The sequence below is a fragment of the Lepisosteus oculatus genome, chromosome 11 (assembly GCF_040954835.1).
Source record: "Lepisosteus oculatus isolate fLepOcu1 chromosome 11, fLepOcu1.hap2, whole genome shotgun sequence".
Lineage (NCBI taxonomy): Eukaryota > Metazoa > Chordata > Actinopteri > Semionotiformes > Lepisosteidae > Lepisosteus > Lepisosteus oculatus.
Window position 1 is genome coordinate 29,214,749 of NC_090706.1, and position 8,578 is coordinate 29,223,326.

Here is an 8,578-nt window from a genome sequence, read left to right on the forward strand (position 1 = left end):
AAACGTTCATGGAGGTCGCAAGGAGAAGGGGAATGAAATGTTCGACTCCAGGGAGCAGGAGTTCAATCTTCTGTCAGGACCTATTTGGCTCTGTGAAAGGTGGAGGACAGCAGCGTTTCGGTCTCTGACTTTGATTTTGGGAGTTCGTCATTTGTGTCATTTACCTGAGACCAGTCGCCACCACCTGAGTCCAAGGAGAACAGCTCACAGGTTGCAGGACACGGGTCACAGGTCACAGGTCAAAGGTCGCAATAGAATATGACTAGGTCTCTGGTAGTTCTCAGTCCACTTCCACTCTCCCACACTTTTGAGCAGAAGAGACAAGCTAGCGCACACTGCAATCAAGCAGTGAAGGTCAATTAAGACTTCACATAGGGAACTAGCCCAGGCTGGAATGAATCCCAGCAGGTGTGTGGGAACCCCCAGGTTGGGATTGGGCATTTGATTTCCTTTCCTTTAGGAAGGAAGGGTGAGTGGGGGTGAGCCATGCTCCGGGCTGCAGGAGTCTCAGACCGGTGCTGTCAGACCCGGCTCCCGCGGGCCTGCTGTCTCCTGGCTTGTGGGCCAGCCTGCCTCGTCCCTTCAACACTCAGCCTCCTTCTCCCCTCACTCAGACACGTCCAGCCTTGAGCACTCCAAACACTCAGCTCATTAAAGGCAGTTAGCTATAAATCACCTCAGCGCCTGGATAGAAGCAGCGCGATTAGGCGGGTAATTAGAGCGGTTATATACACTAACTCATAACGCGGTTGGAACAAAAGCCAGAAGCTCCGGCTTTAAATAATTCTATAAATTCAGACAGAAGTGGCTGGATAAAGACAGCAGGATCGTCCGCGCGAGGCGCAGCGCCAGACGGGAGCCGGGTCTGAGGGCCGCGTGCTGCTCGACTCTCTTCAGGTCCGCCGAGGGAGGGGGGGGCGGGGCGAGGCGCGCGCGCGAGCAGGACCCGCGGCCGGTTCTCCGGCACCGCGAGCCGCCGCGGAAAGCCCCTGTCGCGGTCCAGTGGCGACGTCACGGCGAGTACCGCCCGTCAGCGCTGAGCACGCAGGCTTGTGCAATACCCTCCCCCAGCTCCATTAAACACATTAACTCAGCTCCAGCACAGGGTTCAGAGCATTGCCAACACACTTAGACATTTTAATGCGCTGTTATTGCACTCAGTACTTTTCTTTATTGCCGAATTATTTTATTAGTATTGTGTTTTTTTTTTTTATTTTACTGAATTTCATTTCCTCCTTCTGCTCCTGGCTGTGAAGAGAGTTCTTAGCTTTTGTCTGGACACGTCTGTCTCACTATCCACTGCGACAGCAACAAAAAAAAGAGGGAATATCGGTTCAGTTTACTTCCCCGTGTCACATCTCTGATATCTCAGAGCTCGGGGTCAGCTTTGAAAAGGCGTTTGACATCTGCCCTGGTTTTTCCACAGGAATCATTAATCGTCTTTAAAACAGAGTTTCGCCGGGCCGACTCGGGGGCAGGTCATTTCGAGTAATTGGACTAAATGAACGGTGCTGGGGCTAAATGAAAACCTGCACCCAGGCACCGGGAGCAGGCTCGGTGCTTGTCCGCTTAATCTTCTTCCGTTAATAAAAGGCACACATCACGAAGCACGTCCGGACCTCAAAGACTCTGAGGTTAGTGAGCCGGGGTCAGTTATCGTCACTCCTGCGCGTTTTAGCGCGCAAGGCCGCGCTTATGACGTCACCCAGGCCTGTGCGTGGTGCGCGCTCCCCGCGCTGTTCGCGAGCCCACTAAGCACGAGGCGGAAAGTGGACGGCGCCGGGTTTGAGGCGCGCGACCCTCCTTTCCGGAACGTGAGGCCGGAACGAGCTGTGCGGCTGAAACCTTCCGGGACGCGATCCGAGTGAATCCGAGTCTCCGAGTACCCGAATCCCCCGTTCTAGGTGAAATGTGAAAGGCCGGCAATTAAAATCAACATCATAATTATAAATAATAATTCCTTAATGGAATCAAAGCGTTTAACAGGTAATAGGACTCCCCTCCAGCGCCACCTGGATGATGCGACGGCAGCCATAGTGCACCAGTACTCTCACCACACACCAGCTCTCACACCAGGAGAACAGAGTGATAAAGCCAGTTCAGAGATGGGGATTATTAGGAGGCCATGACTGGTAAAGGCCAGGGGGAAATTTGGCCAGGACACTGGGGTAACACCCCTGCTCCTTTTGAGAAACGACGAAGGACTGTGCCTTTTTACAGTATAGTGTCCCCGTCACTATACTGGGGCATTAGGACTCACACAGACTGCAGGGTGAGCGCCCCCTACTGGTCTCACTAACACCTCTTCCAGCAGCAGCCTCAGCTTCCCCAGGCGATCTGGTGGGCTTCAGTGGGCTGCCAGGGCAAGCTGCAGGGGGACAGAGCTGCTAACTAGAATTCCACAAGGCGGCCTGACGGACTCTTTTCTTCGCTGAAGACGTGCTTCTTAAATGATGTCATTACCAAGGAGAGGTTTCTCCCCTCCTGTGTCATCTGCCCACCCCCCACAGTGCCCACGCCGCGGTCTGCCGCCAACTCGCTAATTCAGGGGGAGGGGGGCGATTTCACCCCAGACCTGCCCCAGCCACGGGGCGAGGGAGGTGGGGGGGGGCAAATTAAAATATTTATGACTCCTGATTGTCAGCAATCATCTCCTGTCAGTCTCTGCCAGGCTCAGGGGCTGCCAGCTCCCTGGCACGTCTGCCAGCGCTGTCTGGGAGAATCAGCCTCACAGTGGGCAGGCGGACTGGCACAGCTAGAACTAGGTCACTGGTGGGGATGAAGACGGGGATGATGAAGAGCTGCATAGCACACACCCTTGTCTGACTTGCTGTATAAACAGTACAAAGAATAAGTGGGTAGGTACAACCATAAACATATGGAATATATACTGACACTGCTTCACCAGCTGAATTAAAGGGTGACTTTAGGGAGGATAGATTGTACAAGACCAGAGTGGGGTTCAGTCCTCCTGCAGCCCCACGACACACAGATCAGGGGAGGAGAGAGACACTGTACAAGACCAGAGTGGGGTTCAGTCCTCCTGCAGCCCCATGACACACAGATCAGGGGAGCAGAGAGAAACTGTACAAGACCAGAGTGGGGTTCAGTCCTCCTGCAGCCCCACGACACACAGATCAGGGGAGGAGAGAGAAACTGTACGAGACCAGACTGGGGTTCAGACAGGACACTGGGGTGACAGCCCCACTCTTACTAGCAGGCCTGGGATCTGACCAAGCAGTCAAGACCTCGGTTTAATGTCTCATCTGAAGGACAGCACCTCCTACAGCTCAGTGTGCTCTGACTTTGAATTCTCTCTCAGTTTCTCTCAAGAGGAGGGAAGAGCACCCCCTACTGGTCCACCAGCACCACTTACAGCAGCAGCCTGGTCTTCCTCAGAAGTGCTGTCCAGCCCCAGCCCTGCGGAGCTCCTGAGACCCGACCAGCTCAGACCACAAGGTGGTCAAACCGTCAGAAACTTTGCCGCTGGAGGTGCAGAAAGACAGCAACCAGCTGAGAGGCGACAGGTCGGTCTCTCTCAAGCGCCGGGAGACGGTCACTGTCTGAGTGAGCCTTCCTCTGCTGTGGCTAGGGCTTATTATCCCGACCTCTACATGTGCAATAACACATGCTGGATGCAACATTTAAAAACCAGCAATAACTGCAAAGGGCTGGACTGTTCTGGGCATTTTCCATTCCTTAATGACCTGTCTCTCTCTCTCTCACACACACACACTCTGTCTGTATCGACGTGTTAGATTAAACTCTTAAGTGTGCTGTGCTGCGCCGGTTGTTCATTTGAGTGTGTGTGTGTTTTTTAAAGGAGCACGCTCAGGCCGTTGGATTTCTAATCGTGGTAACGATACTGTACACGCCGATATTCTACCTCATTATTTCCGCGCCGCCATCAGATGTGGGGCCGCGGTGTCACCCCCTTGACCTCTCGTCCTCCCTGGGCGACGGAACTGGTGATTATCCGTAACTCAGTCTGCCCTCCGTGAAATCAGCGCTCCCCGGCTCTCCCGCAGTCTGGCGGACAGCTCGGGTGCCTTGCCCTTTTCACAGAGAGCGTCTTTCGCCTTTTCCCCCCCCTCGACCGTCATTATTTTCGTTATATTTTCGGGCAGAAATAAATCAATAAAACTCCGAGACAGATTCAGTCGTGCCCTCAAGCTGCGGTCTGAGCGCTTCGGAGGCCGAGCGAAAAGGCGCGAATTCACCGGCCGCCGCCCCGGAGCCGCTGACACCTCTCGCTTGACCGTCGCTAACCGTCGCCATTAGCAGCCTCCGTTTGGCTCACCCCATTGGCTGAAACAGCCGGCAGCGCGGCTGATCGAAACGGAAGTAGGTTCAGCTGATCGGGCTGGTGTCGGGATTCGCGGCCCTGCCCGTGAAGGCGCTGCGCTGCCGCGGGTACAGGTGCCTCACGGAGACCGGGCCCGGATCTCCAGCCGGCTCCCGGAGCTCTGCGGTGCGCGAAGAGACAAAAACAGGCCTTGACACAAAACGACCGACTTGTAACGGCGATATACCAGCGGTTACCAAGGCCTCTTGCACAGCCGTGCATTTCCGACCGGCTGAGAGATGAACGCAGAGGGTGTAGCGCTCATTACTGCTGTCTTGATTACGTTCGTTGCGTTATTAGCTATGTACTGTAAGAAGGACCAGGATAAAGAACAGGCAAAAGGCTGCCTGTAAGATCCAGAAAGTACCTCTGGTAAAGGGAAGTGGAATATGACCATCATGCGGCTGGTCAGTGGGGTAGCAGCCCAGCCTGTGTGTGGAAATCCGGACTGCTCTCCACACAAGGAGGGGGGTCTGTTCTGAAGTTCTGCTTTTGCGTCTTCTGTGAAATCCCCCAATCTGTGAAATCTTCACTTTCATAAATTACAAAACTGTTTACATATGAAATTTCATAAGGCAGGTTTTTTCTGGACCCATTTTTACCGAACTGAATTAAAAAAAAAAACAGTTTCACCCACTATTGCGGTTTCAATATTTTTAAGCTCTAGAGCAACGCTAGCAATAGAAAGAGCACACAGATGACCAGTGCACACAGGTGACCAATTCACACAGCTGACCAGTGCACACAGCCGGCCAGCACACACAGCTGACCAGTGCACACAAATGGCCAGGACACACATCTGACGAGGGCACCTGGTCCCACAGTCTGTGTGGAAGCAGGCAGTGAAGAGTTAATATCGGTGACTGGTATTTCAGCACTTCAGCTAATGAAATGCAGAACTGAATTGGTTTTATCGCAGTAGAAAGAATCATGAAAAAGAGCACGCTTGTACCTGTCAAAGTGAATTGGCCTCTCTTCATATAAAATCTTATTCTGAGACGAAGCTTGTCAGAATTTATAGAATGTGATTTTTTAAGGAAGGGGGAGGGGAGAATGAGAGTTTCTTTACCATTTTGAAAAATATTAGGAAGCCAGTTTCCAGATGGTAGCTTTTTAGAAATGTATCGTTCCGTGCTCTAAGATTATAATCGCAGGTCGGTTGATGCTATACACGCGGAAGCCCGGCAGTAGCGCCGAATTCCGCCCTCTGGATTGAGGAGTTATTCCCAGGTGTTGAAGTAACACTGTTACTGATGGCCGAGCCTGTATGTGACACGGTTCTTTTCCCGAAGTGACGTGGGGAGAAACGTCACTTTGGAATTTGTGCAGGGAGAGAGCGCGGTTCCGAAATGCTCCACGCGACAGGGTGAAATCAGGCCCCAGTGTGATGTTTTTCAGGATGGTGTAGCGCAGCAACATAAAAGCGGATTTTAAGGGCAGAAAATTAGACAGTTTTATTAGCTTGACTGTATCTGTATAAAACTGAGTATAATCAGGTCTAGACAACAGGATGTCCAAGTCGAAAAATTTGAAAATGTTTTTCCTCTGCGGAGTAATTGGAGTCATCAGACCGTATATATTTGCATCTTCGTCTGTTTTATTGGAAACAGACATTGCAGTTCCCACCCCACAGAGTAAACAGCGCGCCCTGTCACCGGGCAGGCGCTCCGAGCTCGTTCGGCGACGTCGAGAAGAATAAGCCCCGCGATCATTTCGCCCTGAGATTTGTCTGCTGCGTCATCATCTCCAGGTCTCAGCGACGGCCGGAGTAAGACACAGACAAAAACTCGCACGGGCCCCGACATGCACACGGGCTGGTTTCCTTTCTTTCTGACTGCAAAAATCCTGGTGTCTAGAAAAGCATTCCCTCAGCCGCCTCAACTGGGATCGTACAGTTTAAGAAAAAAATCTGATGGGTGTGGGGGTAACATACTACGTGAATGAGATGAATGAAGTTCATCAGACTTGTATTCCATTGAGATCAAGGTCACAGAGTTCAACGCAGCAGGCGGGGGGCACAAGGGGGCAGCACGCCCTGGGCAGGACCCCAGTCTGCCCCCGTCACCAGGAAACCGTGTCCTCTGACGGATGTAGGAACCCACAGCACCAGGAGAAACCCCACCTGGACTCCGGCACAACATGCAAACTCCACCCAGAAGGTCCCCCCAGCCCAGCATTGGCCCCAGGTGTTACGAGTTCGGTAATAGGGACCGAACCAGTGAGTGAACCCACTTGCAGGAGCGAACAAAGCCAAGTCGTAAACCGAAAGTAAACCGTAATCGTAGGAACGAGCCGAGAGTCCAGGGGGAGCAAGATATCCGAAAGGGAACGTGTACCGAAGCCGAAGTGTGATCCGAAGTCGTAGTCCGTAGAGCAATCCGAGAATCCAGAGGTAGCCAGTTATCCAAGACAGAGCGAAAGTACCAATCCAAGCCGAGATCCGAAAAGCCGAAGTCCAAAGGGAAAAACCGTAAGCCGAAATCCAAGACAAACACAGAGTAGAAGAAGCGCAACCAGGAAGCTCGAAAGGGAAAACCAATACTGAGCAACGAGGTAGGGAAGGACAGGTGTTTAAGTAGGATGAGACGGGGGTGTGGTGGTGAATGGGAAAACTGATAGGTGAACTGATGGATGCCGAGAGGCAGGCATCGTAACACCAGGACCCAGGAGTGCAAAGTGCCAAAGCAGCATGCTGCCCCTTCATGGACTCGTCTTCTCACTAAGTGCAGTGCAGGAGCTGCCTCTCCGCCTTCACACCAGGTCAGTGAAATTGAGCCCGACTGACATTACTGCACCAGGAGCCGGCCGACCTGATGGGTGACCGCGCACGGATGAGGCAAATATCGAGGCAGCTGTTCTGCACAAAAAATCCTGTTCTTTTTTATGGCCGGAAAAGTAGTGTAGGTTGGTCTCGGAGACAGGAGACGGGCCCTGGAATGTGGGTAAGAATCCTAGGAATCTGGCTGATGGGATCAGCAGCCCCCTCCCGCCGCTGACAGCTCCGGATTGTGGCACCCACATTCCTGCAGCTCCGGCCCCGGGGATGGGCTTTTGCCTCCGAGCAGAAATTGCTTTCCTGGCTGCCGCAGGGCAATCGGACCGGTCCCGGGAATCGGCCCGCCCCGTTTCTCAGCGCTAAGAACCCCCGCTGCCCCCCGGCCGCCCTCAGGACGAGGGATCCCAAAATGGAAGGGCAGGGACGCTCGTCCCTGACGGACAGGGAGTGTGGGAGAGCCACACAGGGGGGACAGCAGGAGTCTGGAGGAGCCCCGAAGGGGGAACATCACTGTACGGCCAGCTGCAGTCCTGAGGGGCGCAGGAACCCCGATTAAACTGGACCCCCAGAGCCAGGAACATCTCCCCTCTGCTGGTGTCGGGGCACCAGAGTATGCCATAGTAGTTTGGTTCTTCTTTACTGTCTCGTGGGCATGACGAGAGCCCCCGGTGTGCCTTCAAGACCACATTACTGTTACGAGCACAGCCAGCCCCAATTATCTCCAAACAATTCAATCTTCCTTCCACACCTTTTCCGCGCAAATATTGAAACCCTCTGCTCTCTGCTACCGGTGCTCGGTATTAGGATTTCGCCTCCTGCCCTCCTTTCCTGACACCCTCTCTACCACGTCTGGATCTCCTCACCTATGACTCTTTGGCTTCGGATCTCTCGCTTCCTCTCTCTCGTCTCTCCCCTCTCGGGTCTGTGTGCCTGACTCCATCCTGACTACCCGGATTTGACCTTGCTTGGTAATACAGACCACTCTTCCTCGTCTCCCGTCTCGAGACCTGCGAAGGGTCTGTCCGTAGCTCGTTGTTAACAGTTACTAGCTCTGCCTGAAGGAGAGGAGAAGGCGCTATCCTCTGCCAGCCTGGCCCTGTCTGCCAATGTGAGCCGACCTCAGAGCGCTCCCGGAGCTGCAGATCTGCTTACGTTTATGAAGAGGCAAAAATGGGCAGCGTAGCTCTCACCCACGGCAATCTGTGGCCCCAAAATAAAGATCAACCCGGGTTAATCATATTAATACAGGGAACAACAGACGTGTTTGTTTCCAAAACCACAACTCCACAGTGCTGTGCTGAGGTGACAAGGGGTCAGCGAGAGTACAATGGAGATCAAGGCCCCTTGGAGTGCAGTCTGTGTGACCATCTCTCCACCTGTCCCTGAGCATCTGTGCGGAGTGTGACACTCTCTCCCCCTGACCCTGAGCGTGTGTGCAGAGTGATACCCTCTCTCCC